The sequence below is a fragment of the Pleurodeles waltl genome, chromosome 5, assembly GCF_031143425.1.
Source record: "Pleurodeles waltl isolate 20211129_DDA chromosome 5, aPleWal1.hap1.20221129, whole genome shotgun sequence".
NCBI classification, from domain to species: Eukaryota; Metazoa; Chordata; class Amphibia; order Caudata; family Salamandridae; genus Pleurodeles; species Pleurodeles waltl.
The window spans coordinates 874,184,932-874,204,575 of NC_090444.1; positions in this window are offsets into that span (position 1 = coordinate 874,184,932).

Below are 19,644 nucleotides of genomic sequence, written 5' to 3' on the forward strand. Positions count from 1 at the left end.
GGACGATTCCGTCGACCCACTGGAGATTTCTTCGGAGCTTCTAGTGCAGAGAGGAGGCAGACTACCCCCACAGCATGCACCACCAGGAAAACAGTCGAGAAGGCGGCAGGATCAGCGTTACAGAGTTGCAGTAGTCGTCTTTGCTACTATGTTGCAGTTTTGCAGGCTTCCAGCGCGGTCAGCAGTCGATTCCTTGGCAGAAGGTGAAGAGAGAGATGCAGAGGAACTCGTATGAGCTCCTGCACTCGTTATCTAAAGTTTCCCCAGAGACAGAGACCCTAAATAGCCAGAAAAGAGGGTTTGGCTACCTAGGAGAGAGGATAGGCTAGCAACACCTGAAGGAGCCTATCAGAAGGAGTCTCTGACGTCACCTGGTGGCACTGGCCACTCAGAGCAGTCCAGTGTGCCAGCAGCACCTCTGTTTCCAAGATGGCAGAGGTCTGGAGCACACTGGAGGAGCTCTGGACACCTCCCAGGGGAGGTGCAGGTCAGGGGAGTGGTCACTCCCCTTTCCTTTGCCCAGTTTCGCGCCAGAGCAGGGCTAAGGGGTCCCATGAACCGGTGTAGACTGGCTTATGCAGAATTGGGCACATCTGTGCCCAAGAAAGCATTTCCAGAGGCTGGGGGAGGCTACTCCTCCCCTGCCTTCACACCATTTTCCAAAGGGAGAGGGTGTAACACCCTCTCTCAGAGGAAGTCCTTTGTTCTGCCATCATGGGCCAGGCCTGGCTGGACCCCAGGAGGGCAGATGCCTGTGTGAGGGGTTGGCAGCAGCAGCAGCTGCAGTGAAACCCCAGGAAGGGCCGTTTGGCAGTACCAGGGTCTGTGCTACAGACCACTGGGATCATGGGATTGTGCCAACTATGCCAGGATGGTATAGAGGAGGCAATTCCATGATCATAGACATGTTACATGGCCATATTCGGAGTTACCATTGTGAAGCTACATATAGGTAGTGACCTACATGTAGTGCACGCGTGTAATGGTGTCCCCGCACTCACAAAGTCTGGGGAATTGGCCCTGAACAATGTGGGGGCACCTTGGCTAGTGCCAGGGTGCCCTCACACTAAGTAACTTTGCACCTAACCTTTACCAGGTAAAGGTTAGACATATAGGTGACTTATAAGTTACTTAAGTGCAGTGTAAAATGGCTGTGAAATAACGTGGACGTTATTTCACTCAGGCTGCACTGGCAGGCCTGTGTAAGAATTGTCAGAGCTCCCTATGGGTGGCAAAAGAAATGCTGCAGCCCATAAGGATCTCCTGGAACCCCAATACCCTGGGTACCTCAGTACCATATACTAGGGAATTAGAAGGGTGTTCCAGTAAGCCAATGTAAATTGGTAAAATTGGTCACTAGCCTGTTAGTGACAATTTGAAAGAAATGAGAGAGCATAACCACTGAGGTTCTGATTAGCAGAGCCTCAGTGAGACAGTTAGTCACTACACAGGTAACACATTCAGGCACACTTATGAGCACTGGGGCCCTGGGATACCAGGGTCCCAGTGACACATACAACTAAAACAACATATATACAGTGAAAAATGGGGGTAACATGCCAGGCAAGATGGTACTTTCCTACACCCCCCCCCCCAAACGAAGGACAATAAGACTAGCCATGACCTGATGAGTCTTCATTGTCTAAGTGGAAATATCTGGAGAGTCCATCTGCATTGGAGTGGCTACTCCCAGGTCTATGTTCCACTGTATAGTCCATTCCCTGTAGGGATATGGACCACCTCAACAATTTTGGATTTTCACCTTTCATTTGTTTTAGCCAAAGTAGAGGTTTGTGGTCTGTCTGAACAATGAAGTGAGTGCCAAACAGGTATGGCCTCAACTTCTTCAGAGCCCAGACCAGAGCAAAGGCCTCCCTCTCTATGGCAGACCAACGCTTTTCTCTAGGGGTCAACCTCCTACTAATAAAAGCAACAGGTTGATCCTGGCCCTCAGAATTAAGTTGTGATAGGACTGCCCCTACTCCTAATTCAGATGCATCAGTTTGGACATAGAATTTTTTAGAGTAACAAGGGCTTTTCAGGACAGGTGCAGAGCACATGGCCTGCTTCAGCTCCTCAAAAGCTTTCTGACAGTTTGCTGTCCATAATACCTTTTTAGGCATTTTCTTGAATGTGAGGTCATTAAGAGGGGCTGCAATGGAGCCATAGTTCTTAATGAACCTCCTGTAATACCCAGTGAGGCCTAGGAAGGCTCTCACCTGAGTCTGAGTGGTAGGGGGAACCCAATCAATAATTGTTTGGATTTTCCCCTGAAGTGGTGCAATCTGTTCCCTACCAACAAGGTGTCCCAGATAAACCACCTTACCCTGCCCTATCTGGCACTTTGAAGCCTTGATAGTGAGGCCTGCCTTTTGCAGGGCCTCTAAAACTTTCCATAGGTGGACCAGGTGATCATCCCAGCTGGAGCTAAAGACAGCTATATCGTCCAAATATGCTGCACTGAAAGCTTCCAGCCCTTGCAGGACTGTGTTCACCAACCTCTGAAAAGTGGCAGGTGCATTTTTCAATCCAAAAGGCATTACAGTGAACTGGTAATGGCCTCCAATGGTTGAAAATGCAGTTTTAGGTTTAGCATCTTCTGATAATTTGATCTGCCAATACCCTGCAGTCAAATCAAAAGTGCTTAGATACTTGGCAGATGCCAGTGTATCTATGAGCTCATCTGCCCTGGGTATAGGGTGAGCATCAGTTTTGGTTACCTGGTTGAGACCTCTGTAGTCTACACAAAACCGCATTTCCTTCTTTCCATCTTTGGAATGGGGTTTTGGTACAAGTACCACAGGAGAAGCCCATGGACTTTCAGAGTGCTCAACCACTCCCAGTTCTAACATTTTCTGCACCTCTTGCTTTATGCAGTCTCTGACATGGTCAGGCTGCCTATAGATCTTACTTTTGACAGGTAAACTGTCTCCAGTATCTATAGTGTGCTCACACCAAGAAGTGGTACCTGGCACAGTAGAGAAGAGTTCAGAAAACTGACCCAGGAGATTTATGCAATGGTCTTTCTGCTCAGCAGTAAGACAATCAGCCAAAACTACACCTTCCACAAGAGCATCTTGTTCTGTGGAAGAGAAGAGATCAGGTAGACGATCACTGTCCTCTTCCTGTCCCTCATCAGTTGCCATGAGCAGGGTGAGATCAGCCCTGTCATAGTAGGGTTTCAGGCGGTTGACATGGAGCACCCTAAGGGGACTCCTGGCAGTGCCTAAGTCAACTAAATAGGTGACTTCTCCCTTTTTCCCAACAATTGTGTGGGGTCCACTCCTTTTATCTTGGAGTGCTCTTGGGGCCACAGGCTCCAAGACCCACACTTTCTGCCCTGGTTTGTACTGAACCAAAACAGCCTTCTGATCATGCCATTGCTTCTGGAGCTCTTGGCTGGCCTGAAGGTTTTTACTGGCCTTTTTCATATACTCAGCCATCCTTGATCTGAGGCCAAGTACATAATCCACAATATCTTGTTTTGGAGCTTTTAAAGGTTGTTCCCAACCCTCCTTGACAAGTGTTAGTGGACCCCTAACAGGGTGACCAAAGAGGAGTTCAAAGGTGCTGAAGCCCACTCCTTTCTGGGGTACCTCCCTGTAGGCAAAAAGGAGGCATGGTAACAGGATATCCCATCTCCTGCGGAGTTTTTCAGGGAGACCCATAATCATGCCTTTGAGAGTTTTATTAAATCTCTCCACCAGTCCATTTGTTTGTGGATGATAGGGTGTAGTGAACTTATAAGTCACACCACACTCCTTCCACATGGCCTTTAAGTATGCAGACATGAAATTGCTTCCCCTGTCTGATACTACTTCCTTTGGGAAGCCCACCCTGGAAAATATTCCCAGGAGGGCCTTTGCCACTGCAGGTGCTGTAGTGGTCCTTAAAGGAATAGCTTCAGGATATCTTGTGGCATGGTCCACTACCACCAAGATAAACCTATTGCCTGAAGCAGTAGGAGGGTCAAGGGGGCCATCTATGTCAACCCCTACCCTTTCAAAGGGAACCCCAACCACAGGCAGTGGAATAAGGGGTGCCTTTGGGGTGCCATCTGTCTTGCCACTGGCTTGACAGGTTTCACAGGACTTACAAAATTCCTTTGTGTCCTCAGACATCCTAGGCCAATGAAACAGGGGAACAAGCCTGTCCCAAGTTTTCATTTGTCCCAGGTGTCCAGCTAGGGGAATGTCGTGGGCTAGAGTTAGGAGGAACTTTCTGTACTCCTGAGGAATCACTAACCTCCTGGCAGTTCCAGGTTTAGGATCCCTTGCTTCAGTGTACAAGAGATTGTCCTCCCAGTAAACTCTGTGAGAGTCACTGACATCCCCATTAGCCTGTTTGACAGCTTGCTGTCTTAGACCCTCTAGTGTGGGACAGGTTTGCTGTGCCGCACTCAGCTCCTCCCTGGCAGGCCCCCCTTCACCCAAAAGCTCAGCAGTGTCTGCTTCCAGCTCCTCTGGTGTAGGTTCTGCACAGGGTGGAAATTCTTCTTCCTCAGAATTAGAATCCACTGTAGAGGGAGGGATAGTAGGAAGTGGTTTGCTTCTACTAGCCCTAGCTTTAGGGAGCACTTGGTCCATTGTTCCAGGATCCAAGTTTCCCTGTCCTTTTTGCTTTTTGGCCTGAGCCCTGGTTAAAGCAAAAATATGCCCTGGGATGCCCAGCATTGCTGCATGGGCCTCCAACTCCACATCTGACCAAGCTGATGTCTCCAAATCATTTCCTAGTAGACAGTCTACAGGTAAATCTGTGGCTACCACAACTTTCTTTGGACCAGTAACCCCCCCCAGTTGAGATTTACAACAGCCATGGGGTGGCTAAGTGTGTTGCTGTGAGCATCAGTTACTTGGTACTGGTGACCAAGTAGGTGTTGTGCAGGGTGGACCAGTTTCTCTATGACCATAGTCACACTGGCTCCAGTGTCCCTGTAGGCCTGAACCTCAACACCATTTATTAGGGGTAGCTGCTTGTACTTATCCATATTAAGGGGACAAGCAACTAAGGTGGCTAAATCAATAGCCCCCTCAGAGACTAATATAGCCTCTGTGGTCTCCCTAACAAGACCAACCCCAACTAAGTTACCAATAGTGAGCCCAGCTACTCCCTTGGATTGGCTATTAGTAGGTTTGCTCCCACCACCACTGCTATTAGTAGGGACACTAGGTGTAGCAGTAGGGGTTGTAGTGGTAGGAGGCTTGGTGCTTTTCTTTGGACAACTGGGATCTGTTGTCCAATGGCCTTTTATTTTACATAAATAGCACCATGGTTTATTTTCCTTATTTTGATTAGAAGAGGATTTGGGCCCACCACCCCCACCAGAGTGTTTTTGTGGGCCTGATGAAGACTCATTTTTAGATTTGTCCCGACCCTTGTCTGAAGACTTACCATCCTTCTTCTTGCCATCTTTGTCACCCCCTGTATGAACTTTTCTGTTCACCCTTGTTCTGACCCATTTACTGCCTTCTTTCCCAATTCTTGGGGAGAGGTCAGATCAGAGTCCACGAGGTACTGGTGCAACAAATCAGACACACAATTATTAAGAATATGCTCTCTCAGGATCAAGTTATACAGGCTGTCATAATCAGTCACTTTACTGCCATGTAACCACCCCTCCAAGGCCTTGTCAAAGCCCAGCTCACCTGAGTTCTTGTTCAGTTCTGATGGAGGTTGAAGACAATCCGACCCCACCCTGAAACTGCTTGTTCCAGCACACTAGTTTTTAACACAGTGCACTAAGAACAGAAGCTCAAGGGAAGGGGGGAAGTGGATAAAATAAAAAAGAGAGACAACACCGTTCTTGCGTTTCCACTGTTGAAGTGCTGCACAAATCTGCGGCCCTTTCTGACTTCTGTAGAAACTGGTGCCTAATGAAACATAAACAAAGAACAGATAAGTGCAACCTATTCCTAAATGGGTTCCTGACTATCCCTTTATTTATTAGAAATTCTCTTCTAAAAGTACCTCTTGGATCCTGGTCTCTAGTTTCCAGGTTTGGAATGTGTTACTGCTCTGGAATGTGCTTTCTATTACTGTAAAGCTTCTAAAACATTAAACAAATACCGTTATCAGAATTACCAATATCAAACATTCATCTTAATATAACTAAAGCCTAAATTCTCAATAGCAGACTCACTTTTCCCATATTTCCAGAATCTTTTATAAAACAAATACTGTACTTTTAGATCAAAATACAGCATGTAATTTGTGCAAGTCCTTGATTTACTGTTTGCCTTGCTGTTAATGGTTTCCACTGTTCGATTCTTAAAAGTTCCATGAGAAAAAACAATGTTTGCTTCACAAAGTTCTGCAAAATATTCTTGTAACAAAGAGTTTGAATCACAATGTTACGTGGAAGGTATTTCGTTTTCAAATTGTCTATGCACGAATCCAGAAATTGTTGTCAAAGTTCTTTCAGGTAATAAAAGTTTTGCACTTACTTGTTGCTGGCAAGAGATACTGATCAGTCTAACCTTGTCTTCTTTCTCTTTTGCAGGTTACTCCTAGGAGAGAGGCTGAAGCAAGGAGGAACCGGAAACCGGAAGAAGGAAGAGCCAGAAGCTGCGCCCATTGAAGCCAATGAAAGTCTGTAGAGAGCAGGAGTGCCAGCGCCGAGGGATCTGTTCTCAGGTAAGCGGGAGGTAGACGAGCACAAGCACTGGGTGAGGCTCGGGGGCTGCCTTTTATAGACAGGGCTGGGTGTGGTTCGAAAAGCTGGGTGTGGTTTGAAGGGCTGGGTGTGGTCCTCACATGCTGCACATGTTCTTGAAAGGTGAGCAGAGCTGGGTGTGGTTTGAAGAGCTGGGTGTGGTCCTCACATGCTGCACATGTTCTTGAAAGGTGTGCAGAGTTTCAGTTATTATGCAAATGACTTGAATTAACACATGGCCTAGGGAGAAGTGTTTTAAAGAAGCCTTGGTAAAAGCAAGACCCAATGTGTAAACAAAACAGCACATTAAACGACATACACAGAAGCCTGGGGGGGGGAAGGTGAGATAACAAGAAAGGCTTTCAATAGTAAGTTTAAAAGGGAGCTATTACAGAACCCACTAGTGCAGTGAGAGGGGACATGCCCTTTGCTGTGCACAAACCCTAACAGTTGCCCCCCTCAAAGGCCCTCCTACAGGACGGGTTTTTCCTGGATTTTTTAAATAAAACCGTCTAATCAGCTGTGGGGCATGTACATATGATGCTGGTTCCCATGAATTCTCAGATTCATCATATCCTTTCCATTCTACTAAATAAAACAGACGTCCACTAATTCTTTTTGAGTCTTTTATGCTTTTCACTTCATATTCTAGATTTCCCTTAATTGGTATGGGTGGAGGTGGTGGTTCAGGTCGGGTTTTTGGGTTGTACGGCTTAAGCAAGGACACATGGAATGTAGTATGTACTGGATATTCTGTTGGTAAATCTAATTTTACTGTTACCGGGTTTACTATGGCAGTTATACTAAAGGGTCCAATGAAACGTGGTTGCAGCTTTCGGGATCCCTCTATGTTTAGGTTCTTTGTGGAGAGCCATACCTTGTCACCAATTTTATACATTGGGGCCTCAGATCTGTGTTTGTCTGCTTGTCTTTTCATGCTTTCCTTGTACTTTAATAAATGTTTCCTGGCTTTGTCTTGTATGTCACCTAACCTCGTTAGTCTATCCGTTACTGTAGGCAATAGGGAATCTTCTAACAAAATGGGTATAGCTCTTGGATGATACCCCTGCAAGAAATAAAATGGTGAACAAAGTAGAGCTGAATGCTCAGTATTATTATAAACAAACTCCGCTACAGGGAGAGCTTCCAACCATTCACTAGAATAATCAGCCAGTAAACAACGTAGCGTTTGAAGTAAGGTTTGGTTCAGTCGTTCAGTCTGTCCATCTGTCTCTGGGTGGAAAGCAGTGGATAATGCCACGTCTATTTTCAGTTTTTCACATATTTTTTTCCAAAATCTAGAGTTGAACTGGCTCCCTCGGTCTGACACCACTTTGCTTGGCAAACCATGTAAACGCACAATTTCCCTTATAAAAATATCGGCAAATTCTGCCGCCGTGGGTAATTTCCGTAATGGTACAAAATGTGCCATTTTAGATAAAAAATCCACTATAACCAACACTGTTGTGAAGGATATTACAGGTGGTAAACCTACAATAAAGTCTACGCTCACAGTGTGCCAAGGTTGTTTGGGTGTTGGCATTGGTATTAACAAGCCGTCAGGGGCCTTATGAGAAGATTTATGTCTTGCACAAATTGGACAGGTAGTGACAAATTGCTTAATGTCCTTTCTTATAGTGTCCCACCAAAAGTGTTTTTGCACATTTTCCAGGGTTTTTACCCAACCAGGATGACCTGCCAACGGTGAGGCGTGATGCCAAATTATCACCTGTGTTTGTAATTCAGAGGTGGGCACTAACAGCATGTTGTCGTGATACAATAAACCTCGTTGTATTGTGTTATGGGAATCCTTTAACCAATCCTGAGGTGCTATTTGCATGTGTGCATTATATAGATCTGTGATGAAATCCTTCTGTTGTACTGGTGCCAAAAGCTTTTGGGGAGGAATAATGGGTTCTCCTATTTTATCTTGTTTTATGTCTGAGGTATGTCCGTATCTAGATAACACATCAGATTGAATTTGTTGTGCACCTGGTCTATAGGTTATAACAAAGTCAAATGTGCTAAAAAAATTTAACCAGCGCATCTGACGTGGTGTTAGTGCTTTAAGTGATCCAAAAAACTGTAGGTTCTTATGGTCAGAAAAGATTGTAACTGGGTACTTGGCTCCCATTAAATGATGCCTCCATTCTGAAAAGGCTACTTTGATAGCTAGTAGTTCCCTTTCAGCCACAGTGTAATTTTGTTCAGCAGGTAATAACTTTTTGGAATAGAAGGCTATAGGATGTAACTGTCCATCTACTGCATCTCGTTGAGAGAGAACTCCTCCTAAAGCTACTTGTGAAGCATCCGCTTCAACAAAAAAGGGCAAGTCAGGATCAGGATGTTTCAGAATTGGGGCTGAAGTGAACTTTTGTTTTAGGAGTTGAAAGGCGTGTGCCGCCTCATCAGTCCAAAGAAATCGTTGCCCTTTCCGCAACAAGGTAGTTATTGGGACCGCAATGTCTGCAAAATGTGCAATAAACCTCCTATAAAAATTGGCGAAACCCAGAAATTTCTGAATATCTTTTACAGAGGATGGTTCTGGCCAATCAGCAATAGCACTGATTTTCTTTACATCCATAGTTATTCCTTGAGGTGACAGGCAGTATCCTAAAAAGTCCACCTTGCTGACATTAAAAGTGCACTTTTCTAACTTAGCAAAAAGATGATTTTCTTTTAACTTTGATAATACTGCACGAACATGTTGGGTATGTTCTTCTGAGTTCTTAGAGTAAATGAGGATGTCGTCTATGTATACTATGACACAAACGTCCAGGAATTCGTGTAGGACCTCATTTATAAAGAACTGAAAGGCCGCAGGGGCATTACATAACCCAAAGGGCATTACTGTGTACTCAAATAAACCAAACTTTGTCTTGAAAGCTGTCTTCCACTCATCCCCCTCTTTTACTCGGACCAGGTGGTAAGCTCCCTGCAGATCTAGTTTAGTGTATACAGTAGAATGTCTTAATTGATCCAACAACACAGGTATTAGAGGAAGAGGATATTTATTCTTTATTGTAGCCTTATTTAGTCCTCTATAATCGATACACGCGCGCAGGGATTTATCCGGCTTCGGGATAAAAAAGAGTGGAGATGATACCGGAGATGTGGAATGACGGATGAACCCAGACTGTAGTAGGTCATCTAGGTAGGTTCTTAAGTATTTGGTTTCTTCGTCAGTCAAAGCATATACTCTGTTATTAGGTAAAGGGGCCCCTGGGATAAGATCTATACGGCAGTCATAAGACCGATGTGGGGGCAGCACACTAGCCTTTACTGGATCAAAGACGTCTTTAAAGTCAGAATATTCAGGAGGGAGACTTGGTTCATCTTGTGTAACACTATCACAGTGTAATACTGTGCTCTGTTTTGTACCTGCTTCTTGATAGCAATTGGTTCTACAGAAAGAGGAATCCAAAGTAACAGTTCTATTCACCCAATCAATTTTTGGGTTATGAGTTGTTAACCAGGGTACCCCGAGAATCAAACCAAAATTAGGAGTATCTATCAGATCAAAGCTAATCACCTCTGTGTGCCCGTTCTGACAGACCATAACAAGTGGACTTGTTTGTTTTGTGATTAATCCAGAGGTCAATTCTGACCCATCCACTGCACATACTACTTCTGGACAAGGCTTTAGGCACATAGGAAGTCCTAAGTTTTCAGCTAACTTATTATCCACAAAATTTCCTGTCGCGCCTGAGTCCAGTAGGACAGGGAGAGAATGCCTCACTTGGGTAGTAACAATTAAAACAACCTGAATTATGAAATGTCTAGGTATGTGCGGTACCATGAAGGCTGCAGCATTAGAGGTTTGATTAAGATGTTTTCTCAAACAAGTAACCTCTCCCCTTGTCGAGCTTAATCGTTTCCCGATTCAGTTGAGGAGGTGGAGGAAACAGCACCCTTTCGTGGAGTTTTAGGCTTTACTGGACATTCTCTGGCAAAGTGACCTGCCCTGCCACAATATAAACATAATTGAAGTTTTCTCCTTCTTTCTTTTTCCTCTGATGTGAGTGGACCTCTGAGTGTCCCTATTTGCATAGGCTCAGGTTCAGGGAGTTTATTATCTGTGTCTTTCTTCTCGTGTCTAATAAAAGTTAACTGTGATTCCAGTTTGTATTTATCTCCCTTTCTTTCTCCTAGTCTATGTTCTAATTTCACAACTAAATCTACAAAGTCCGAATAGTCTTCTGGCAAATCAACGATATGAGCCAGCGCGTCTTTTAACTCGTCTCTCAAACCTTTATAAAAAAAGGAGACACGCTTTTCTTCTGGCCACTGTGTCTCGGTGAGTAAACGATTAAAACTAGTGAGATAGGTCAATAAATCCTTGTTACCTTGTTTATGATTTAAAAGCTCATTATCACTTGCCTGCATGAAAGTGTGTTTTGCAAAAAGGCTGGTCATGGTACGTTTAAATTGATTCCAATTATGGAGGATAGGATCATCTCTATCCACGAAAGGAATTGACCAATTGGCTGCTGTGCCACCCAAATAAGACAAGACGAATGCCACTTTCGTAGCATCAGTAGGGAACTGTTGTGGCTTACAAACGAAGTGTAATTGACATTGATTGATAAAAACATGGAATTTGTTACTATCTCCATGAAAATGTTCAGGTGCTGCTAAGGGCACAGCATTAGGAACATTAACAGTAACCTCAACTGGGGGAGACAAAGTTGTATGTTTTGATGGCGCCCCTGTCTCTGAGGAGGTTTTAAACAAAGGCGTAAAAGCTGTGTTCCACTGAGATCCCCTAAATTTATACCTGCTTAAATCCTGTTTTAAAGAGGTATTCTCCATCTTTAATCTCTCTATTTCCTCTTGCATATGTTGCAAGATGCCAGACACTGATTCATTATGAGCCAAGTCCTCATTTAGGGCCTGCGCCATATCCGTGACGTCAATGCCCTCTATTTCTTCCCCGGTATTCATCGTCCACCAGAACTGAATGTTTTTTTTTTTTTTTAAGGCTTGTGCTTCTGTCAAAGCCCAGCTCACCTGAGTTCTTGTTCAGTTCTGATGGAGGTTGAAGACAATCCGACCCCACCCTGAAACTGCTTGTTCCAGCACACTAGTTTTTAACACAGTGCACTAAGAACAGAAGCTCAAGGGAAGGGGGGAAGTGGATAAAATAAAAAAGAGAGACAACACCGTTCTTGCGTTTCCACTGTTGAAGTGCTGCACAAATCTGCGGCCCTTTCTGACTTCTGTAGAAACTGGTGCCTAATGAAACATAAACAAAGAACAGATAAGTGCAACCTATTCCTAAATGGGTTTCCTGACTATCCCTTTATTTATTAGAAATTCTCTTCTAAAAGTACCTCTTGGATCCTGGTCTCTAGTTTCCAGGTTTGGAATGTGTTACTGCTCTGGAATGTGCTTTTTATTACTGTAAAGCTTCTAAAACATTAAACAAATACCGTTATCAGAATTACCAATATCAAACATTCATCTTAATATAACTTAAGCCTAAATTCCCAATAGCAGACTCACTTTTCCCATATTTCCAGAATCTTTTATAAAACAAATACTGTACTTTTAGATCAAAATACAGCATGTAATTTGTGCAAGTCCTTGATTTACTGTTTGCCTTGCTGTTAATGGTTTCCACTGTTCGATTCTTAAAAGTTCCATGAGAAAAAACAATGTTTGCTTCACAAAGTTCTGCAAAATATTCTTGTAACAAAGAGTTTGAATCACAATGTTCGTGGAAGGTATTTCATTTTCAAATTGTCTATGCACGAATCCAGAAATTGTTGTAAAAGTTCTTTCAGGTAATAAAAGGTTTTGCACTTACTTGTTGCTGGCAAGAGATACTGATCAGTCTAACCTTGTCTTCTTTCTCTTTTGCAGGTTACTCATAGGAGAGAGGCTGAAGCAAGGAGGAACCGGAAACCGGAAGAAGGAAGAGCCAGAAGCTGCGCCCATTGAAGCCAATGAAAGTCTGTAGAGAGCAGGAGTGCCAGCGCCGAGGGATCTGTTCTCAGGTAAGCGGGAGGTAGACGAGCACAAGCACCGGGTGAGGCTCGGGGGCTGACTTTTATAGACAGGGCTGGGTGTGGTTCGAAAAGCTGGGTGTGGTTTGAAGGGCTGGGTGTGGTCCTCACATGCTGCACATGTTCTTGAAAGGTGAGCAGAGCTGGGTGTGGTTTGAAGAGCTGGGTGTGGTCCTCACATGCTGCACATGTTCTTGAAAGGTGTGCAGAGTTTCAGTTATTATGCAAATGAATTGAATTAACACATGGCCTAGGGAGAAGTGTTTTAAAGAAGCCTTGGTAAAAGCAAGACCCAATGTGTAAACAAAACAGCACATTAAACAACATACACAGAAGCCTAGGGGAGGGGAAGGTGAGATAACAAGAAAGGCTTTCAATAGTAAGTTTAAAAGGGAGCTATTACAGAACCCACTAGTGCAGTGAGAGGGGACATGCTCTTTGCTGTGCACAAACCCTAACAGGCCTTCACTGAATGGTCAATGAAATCAACCCAGTCTTGTGAAGACTCCTTTTTGGTCTCTCTGAACTTTATCCTGTATTGTTCAGTGGTTAAGCCATAACCATCCAGGAGTGCATTCTTAAGAACTTTGTAATCATTAGCTTAATTTTCTTTTACAGTAAGGACCCTATCCCTACCTTTTCCACTAAATGATAGCCATAGGATAGCAGCCCACTGCCTTTGAGGGACATCCTGTACAGCACAGGCCCTCTCAAGTGCAGCAAACCACTTGTTAATGTCATCCCCCTCCTTATAAGGGGGAACTATCTTGTGCAGATTCCTGGAATCATGCTCTTTTGCAGGATGACTATGGGGAATACTGCTGCTGCCACCATGGGTTTCTAAACCCAGTTTCTGTCTCTCCTTCTCTACTTCTAAGGTTTGTCTATCCAAATCCAGCTGTTGCTTCTTGAGCTTCAGTCTGGTTTGTTCCACTCTCAATCTATTGAGCTCCCTTTCTAACAATCTGTCAGAAGTATGGTGAGAATGGACAGAAGGAGACCTATGCCTTACATAAGGCACCCTAACAGCTTGGTTAACAGAAACATCACTTCTACTGTGGTGAGAATGAATGCTCTTGCTATGATGTGAGACAACACTATCTGTATGGTGTGACTCTACATCTGTACCAACTATGCTAGACTGTCTAGTAATGGGCAGGCTCTGATTTTTCTTTCCTAAATCTTTTCCTAGGGGTGTCCCTGGATCAGATTGGGAACCATTAGCTGCTTTTTCTACAGATGGGGCCTTTCTGGCTTTATCTTGTTCTCTAAGCATGTTAAGTAACAGTTCCAAGGAAGGATTCTTCCCTACACTCAAACCTCTCTCTATGCAGAGACTCCTTGCTCCTTTCCAGCTAAGGTGATCATATGCAAGTTTGGACAGATCAACATTTTGGCCTGTGCCAGACATTTTTAGAGAGAGTTAAAGTGATAGAAAAAGTGAAAAAAGTTTGTCAGAGCTTTTAGAAAGACAGAGAAAAAAAAAACTTTTAAAACTTTTTAGAACTTTAGAAGTACTTTTCAGCACTTAGAAAAGAGTGAAAAGAGGAAATGCAAGACTTTTTAGCTATGTGTACACACACTGAACTTGTTTTGTATATTTTTCTCTTATGAAAAGTACAATGACAAGAGTGGTAAGTAGTCTCAAAGCACTTATCCCACCGCTGCACAACCAATGTAGGAGTCTGGACTGGTTTGTAGTGAGTACCAAGGGGTACTTGCACCTTGCACCAGGCCCAGTTATCCCTTATTAGTGTATAGGGTGTCTAGCAGCTTAGGCTGATAGATAATGGTAGCTTAGTAGAGCAGCTTAGGCTGAACTAGGAGACATGTGAAGCTACTACAGTACCACCTAGTGTCATATGCACAATATCATAAGAAAACACAATACACAGTTATACTAAAAATAAAGGTACTTTAATTTTATGACAATATGCCAAAGTATCTTAGAGTGTACCCTCAGTGAGAGGATAGGAAATATACACAAGATATATGTACACAATACCAAAAATATGCAGTATAGTCTTAGAAAACAGTGCAAACAATGTATAGTTACAATAGGATGCAATGGGGACACATAGGGATAGGGGCAACACAAACCATATACTCCAAAAGTGGAATGCGAACCACGAATGGACCCCAAACCTATGTGACCTTGTAGAGGGTCGCTGGGACTATTAGAAAATAGTGAGGGTTAGAAAAATAGCCCACCCCAAGACCCTGAAAAGTGAGTGCAAAGTGCACTAAAGTTCCCCCAAGGACAAAGAAGTCGTGATAGAGGAATAATGCAGGAAAGACACAAACCAACAATGCAACAACAATGGATTTCCAATCTAGGGTACCTGTGGAACAAGGGGACCAAGTCCAAAAGTCACAAGCAAGTCGGAGATGGGCAGATGCCCAGGAAATGCCAGCTGTGGGTGCAAAGAAGCTTCTACTGGACAGAAGAAGCTTAGGTTTCTGCAGGAACGACAAGGGCTAGAGACTTCCCCTTTGGTGGATGGATATCTCTTGCCGTGGAGAGTCGTGTAGAAGTGTTTTCCCGCCAAAAGAACACCAACAAGCCTTGCTAGCTGCAAATCGTGCTGTTAGCGTTTTTGGATGCTGCTGCGGCCCAGGAGGGACCAGGAGGTCGCAAATTGGACCAGGAGGTAGAGGGGACGTTGAGCAAGACAAGGAGCCCTCTTGGCAGCAGGTAGCACCCAGAGAAGTGCCAGAAACAGGCACTACAAGGATGCGTGAAACGGTGCTCACCCGAAGTCGCACAAAGAAGTCCCACGTCGCCAGAGAACAACTTAGGAGGTCGTGCAATGCAGGTTAGAGTGCCGTGGACCCAGGCTGGACTGTGCACAAAGGATTTCCGCCGGAAGTGCACAGAGGCCGGAGTAGCTGCAAAAGTCGCGGTTCCCAGCAATGCAGTCTAGCGAGGTGAGGCAAGGACTTACCTCCACCAAACTTGGACTGAAGAGTCACTGGACTGTGGGGGTCACTTGGACAGAGTTTCTGGATTCGAGGGACCTCGCTCGTCGTGCTGAGAGGAGACCCAAGGGACCGGTAATGCAGCTTTTTGGTGCCTGCGGTTGCAGGGGGACGATTCCGTCGACCCACGGGAGATTTCTTCAGAGCTTCTAGTACAGAGAGGAGGCAGACTACCCCCACAGCATGCACCACCAGGAAAACAGTCGAGAAGGCGGCAGGATCAGCGTTACAGAGTTGCAGTAGTCGTCTTTGCTACTATGTTGCAGTTTTGCAGGCTTCCAGCGCGGTCAGCAGTCGATTCCTTGGCAGAAGGTGAAGAGAGAGATGCAGAGGAACTCGGATGAGCTCTTGCACTCGTTATCTAAAGTTTCCCCAGAGACAGAGACCCTAAATAGCCAGAAAAGAGGGTTTGGCTACCTAGGAGAGAGGATAGGCTAGCAACACCTGAAGGAGCCTATCAGAAGGAGTCGCTGACATCACCTGGTGGCACTGGCCACTCAGAGCAGTCCAGTGTGCCAGCAGCACCTCTGTTTCCAAGATGGCAGAGGTCTGGAGCACACTGGAGGAGCTCTGGACACCTCCCAGGGGAGGTGCAGGTCAGGGGAGTGGTCACTCCCCTTTCCTTTGTCCAGTTTCGCGCCAGAGCAGGGCTAAGGGGTCCCCTGAACCGGTGTAGACTGGCTTATGCAGAATTGGGCACATCTGTGCCCAAGAAAGCATTTCCAGAGGCTGGGGGAGGCTACTCCCCTGAACCGGTGTAGACTGGCTTATGCAGAATTGGGCACATCTGTGCCCAAGAAAGCATTTCCAGAGGCTGGGGGAGGCTACTCCTCCCCTGCCTTCACACCATTTTCCAAAGGGAGAGGGTGTAACACCCTCTCTCAGAGGAAGTCCTTTGTTCTGCCATCCTGGGCCAGGCCTGGCTGGACCCCAGGAGGGCAGATGCCTGTCTGAGGGGTTGGCAGCAGCAGCAGCTGCAGTGAAACCCCAGGAAGGGCAGTTTGGCAGTACCAGGGTCTGTGCTACAGACCACTGGGATCATGGGATTGTGCCAACTATGCCAGGATGGTATAGAGGGGGCAATTCCATGATCATACCCATGTTACATGGCCATATTCGGAGTTACCATTGTGAAGCTACATATAGGTAGTGACCTACATGTAGTGCACGCGTGTAATGGTGTCCCTGCACTCACAAAGTCCGGGGAATTGGCCCTGAACAATGTGGGGGCACCTTGGCTAGTGCCAGGGTGCCCTCACACTAAGTAACTTTGCACCTAACCTTTACCAGGTAAAGGTTAGACATATAGGTGACTTATAAGTTACTTAAGTGCAGTGTAAAATGGCTGTGAAATAACGTGGACGTTATTTCACTCAGGCTGCACTGGCAGGCCTGTGTAAGAATTGTCAGAGCTCCCTATGGGTGGCAAAAGAAATGCTGCAGCCCATAGGGATCTCCTGGAACCCCAATACCCTGGGTACCTCAGTACCATATACTAGGGAATTATAAGGGTGTTCCAGTAAGCCAATGTAAATTGGTAAATTGGTCACTAGCCTGTTAGTGACAATTTGAAAGAAATGAGAGAGCATAACCACTGAGGTTCTGATTAGCAGAGCCTCAGTGAGACAGTTAGTCACTACACAGGTAACACATTCAGGCACACTTATGAGCACTGGGGCCCTGGGATACCAGGGTCCCAGTGACACATACAACTAAAACAACATATATAGAGTGAAAAATGGGGGTAACATGCCAGGCAAGATGGTACTTTCCTACACCCACCAACACACCTTCTAATTTTCCCACTGTGGTAATGACAGCAGCAGGTAGCTTCCGACAGGCCCAAAGGGAAGATCCAACCCTGAAGCACGCCTGGCACCATGCCTTAGCCCCGGATGGGCCCTCGATAGGTCTGACGTTCACCATGACCAATGACTTGTTGTACAGAACCTATCTCAACATTCCTGGAAAGCCTCCTCAGTTAGTAGTTCCCCAATCATATTGAGATCAGGTCCTCCATTTGGCACATGGGGATAATGGGGAAGGGCACTTGGGGAGAGAAAAAGCTGAGGCAGTGATACTCCAAAGGTTCTATCGGCCAGGCACATACGGAGACATTAGAAAACATTGTCAGGGGTGTCCAAAATGTCAAATAATAAATCCATCACCCAACCGATCAGTTCCCCTACAACTGTTGCCTGTAATAGAAATTCCATTTGCATGAGTTGGATTAGATCTAGTGGGACCTTTGACCCCATCCGTCAAAGGCCACCAGTATTTATTGGTGTTAGTTGACTATGCTACTAGGTATCCGGAGGCCATACCCATAGCTAGTATGAACACCAAACCCATAGCACAGGCTATGATTGATTTCTTTTCACGAGTAGGGTTTCCCAAAGAAATACTTACCGATCAGGGGACCCCCTTCATGTCCCAACTTATGGCTGTGATATGTCATACCCTTGGAGTGAAAAACATACGTACGTCAGTATACCATCCCCAGACAGATGGCTTAGTCAAAAGCTATAATAAGACCATCAAGACTTTGTGACAAAAAATCATCAATGATTGGGGAAGAGATTGGGAAAGGAAATTACCCTTAGTCCTCTATGCATTGCGAACCCACATACAGTCTTCTACCGGACACAGCCCCTTTGAATTGTTGTTGGGCAGACAACCTCATACCCTACTTGAAATGCTAGCTGAACAGTGGGGTGAGTCTGAGGATGAGGTAAAGGACCTTCTAACATATACTAAAGACCTTAGAGACAATCTACACTCCCTGTAGGAAGAGGCCCACAAAACCTTGAGGGAAGCACAGGCAAAGCAAAAAGCATATTACGACATCCACAGTACTCCCCGGAGTCTAAGGGTGGGAGATAAGGTACTGTATTGTTACTTACTAGTATGAATAAACTATTGGCACGTTGGCAAGGTCCACATACAGTTTTAGAACAAGTTAACCCAACCATCTACAAGATCGAGATACCGAGTGGGACGGGTACAGAACACATCTATCATATTAACCTTCTGAAAAAGTGGTATGCAAATACCAAGCCTCCCACGTCCTTATATGTCACAACTGATGGCGATCAGGCGATACCCATGTATCACATCAAGGGTACAAATCAGAGTGACCTACCAATGCCTCAGATGAACAGCTCCTTATCCCAAAACCAACAGAAACAACTCAAATACCTAGTCCTTTCTAGCCTGGGCGTGTTTTCCAAAATACCTGGCCGAACCTCTCTTTGATACAACACCCTATTCGTACCATTGGGGACAGAGTAGCTCGACAACAGCCATATAGGAAACCTGAAGCCAAGCGACAGGTAGTGGAACAAGAGGTGAAGACTGTTAGACGCAGGTATGATTGAGCCATCTTCCAGCCCCTGGTGTTCCCCAGTAGTCTTAGTGCCGAAGCCAGATGGGAGCACCAGATTCTGCATTGATTTTAGGCAAGTAAACACATTGTCCCACTTTGATTCATACCCAATGCCACGAATTGATGAGCTCTTAGAATGTTTAGGACAGGCCACCTATATGTCCACCCTGGATCTGACCAAAGACTATTGGCAAATCCCCCTTAGAGTTGAAGACAGGAAAAGACTGCATTTTCCCCCCATTCAGGCCTTTATCAGTTTACTGTTTTACCTTTTGGTCTTCACGGGGCCCCTGCTACCTTCCAACGTCTCATTGACATGATCCTTCGCCCATTCCAGATATATGCCACTGCATACCTGGACAATATCGTTATTTATAGTGTTACCTGAGAGGAGCGTCTTGATCACTTACACCAAGTGATTCAAGCATTACGGAATGCTAATCTTACTGCGAATCCAAAGAAATTTAAATTGGGTCATACTATCATCAAATACCTGGGCTATGTTATAGGGGAAGGGCTAGTTCGACCCCAAGTAGAGAAGGTCCAAGCCATTACCCATCTACCTCTCCCACGTCATAAAAAAGACATCTGAGCCTTCCTAGGAATGGTAGGCTATTATT